This window comes from Sinocyclocheilus grahami, unplaced genomic scaffold, assembly GCF_001515645.1.
Source record: "Sinocyclocheilus grahami isolate Dianchi unplaced genomic scaffold, SAMN03320097.WGS_v1.1 scaffold611.1, whole genome shotgun sequence".
Taxonomy (NCBI): domain Eukaryota; kingdom Metazoa; phylum Chordata; class Actinopteri; order Cypriniformes; family Cyprinidae; genus Sinocyclocheilus; species Sinocyclocheilus grahami.
Window position 1 is genome coordinate 572,774 of NW_015505790.1, and position 1,961 is coordinate 574,734.

At 35.5% G+C, this 1,961-nt stretch overlaps 1 protein-coding gene across 2 annotated transcripts in view; it reads left to right on the forward strand.

Annotated features, from left to right (window-relative positions):
- The window catches only part of adamts3 (ADAM metallopeptidase with thrombospondin type 1 motif, 3), a 108,358-nt gene that overhangs the window by 54,985 nt on the left and 51,412 nt on the right, over positions 1-1,961 (forward strand). The window lies entirely within an intron of this gene.

Genomic DNA, 1,961 nt, shown 5'->3' on the forward strand with positions numbered 1-1,961 from the left:
TTTGTAAAGAGGTTCACAGCATTGGAAAAGGATAGCAGAGAGACATGAAAGCACACTTACATAAGCACATAGGAAAAAGGGAAAAAATATTTTGTTGTCTAAGGCTGGAGGCGGCCGCTGAAGCAGCAGTCCTCTCAAAGCATATCTCCTTCAGCACTGACAAAGTTCACACAGTGCACATTTGACATCTATTCAGCCTGACAGGAAAACTCAAGCTTTTCCTGAGAAGAGCACTGATCTCAGCATGAAGTGTTTATGCTGTCACTGCTACTCTCACATTTCCCTTATCATGCCACTGTATGTACTCACGGCCCTCACTAATTATCCGAGAAGAGCTCTTTGGCCTCTCCATCTACCTGCAATGCATTCAGTGTCTGGCAGTGGCGATATTGAGCTAATCAGATCCGATGTGCTTTATTGGCCTAGTGACACCAGATATGAATGTAGCTTAAGAACTGAGCTCTTCAGTCAGGCATCTGTCACATTTTTGTAGGCTTGTTTCATTCTTAGTGGTGCATGGTGCTTGTGATTGAACAAACATAGCCAAAGTCCCTGTGGTCTGATACCCGTCACATTATACTGTTTCACACTGAATACTGCACTGAAAGAAGCGTTTTTTTAAGCATATTGCTGCCTGCTTTGAATTATAATGCACTTCTCAGTGCCGCTCACTCTTTTTGAAAAATGTATTTTTTAGTTTTACTTTTGGAGTTTTAGCTTTAGTTTATCCAAAAATGAACAAAAAAATTAACTCGTTTGAATTTTTATTCTGTGTAACATTAAAGAAGAATGTCTTAAAGAAGGTCAGTGGAGTCCAATTCTGTTTTAGACCCCATCGTTCTTGAAAGTATGTTCCACAGAAGAAAGTCATACAAGTTTGGAATGACATGAGGCTGAGTAAATGAAGACAGTTTTTGTTTTTGGGTGAGCTCCTTTGACAGTAAATCAAAGGAGTAAGTAAGTGGATTGTTTGGACAGGTCCCAAACTCAGGCCTTTTTTTCAGCCAGTGTTTTTGTGTTTGACTGATCAGAATGCTCAGACAAATAAAGCAAAATTTATAGAGCATCAGTGTTTACTTTTTGAGGAACATAAATTCTGCTATGGTGAATGTTTTTGCATTACATGTTAATTTTAACACGACACTACACCCCCCCCACACACACACACAGACACTTGAAAACCAGCACAATTATCCAAATCACTTTGCACAACAGTTGCCATGAACAAGAATAATTCACATTTCACATCACTCTTTTGGATTTTATCGGAATTTTATATATTTATATGTATGAGTGACACTTGTTTGTCATTTATTGTTCTTGAGTGCATGCCAGATTGTAAGTAGAACAATTACACATGCACTTCACTGTATTATACTAGAAATGTATTGTGTTTTTGTTCAACACAATGAAATATGGTGTAATGACAGATGGCAGGTCACATTGTTTTGGCACATACTAACACATATGGGACTCTGCCCCTCTAATAATGGTATTTCAAATGTGGATTTGAATTGTTAATCCTAAAAAGCCTACTGTATCACATTTGATAGGCACATTTTTAAGGCTTCTAAATTATTATCAAAACTGTGCTTAAAAAACCTGTTAACACAATGTACTATTGTGTTTATACTTTGATAGTTTATTGTTGATAGTTTATATTTTTTTAGCAAGTAAAATGCCTTTTAGTATAATTTTTAAATTGTCACGTTGTGGTATGCATACCCTTTTGCTGTGAAATATTTACTGATAAATAAATCTTTACTGAAAAATAAATTTTATATTGTTAGCAATAGTTCAAGAAGAACACTTACTAGTTTGAAGAAATTTAGGCGTACTTGTTAGGCATAGATAATTAACATGATAATTTAAATCATGTTAAAGTGTGAGTGTCTTATATGATGCATCAAGCATTTGAGAATATTTTGAGTTTACAGGTATTTGTACATCTCTCAATCATA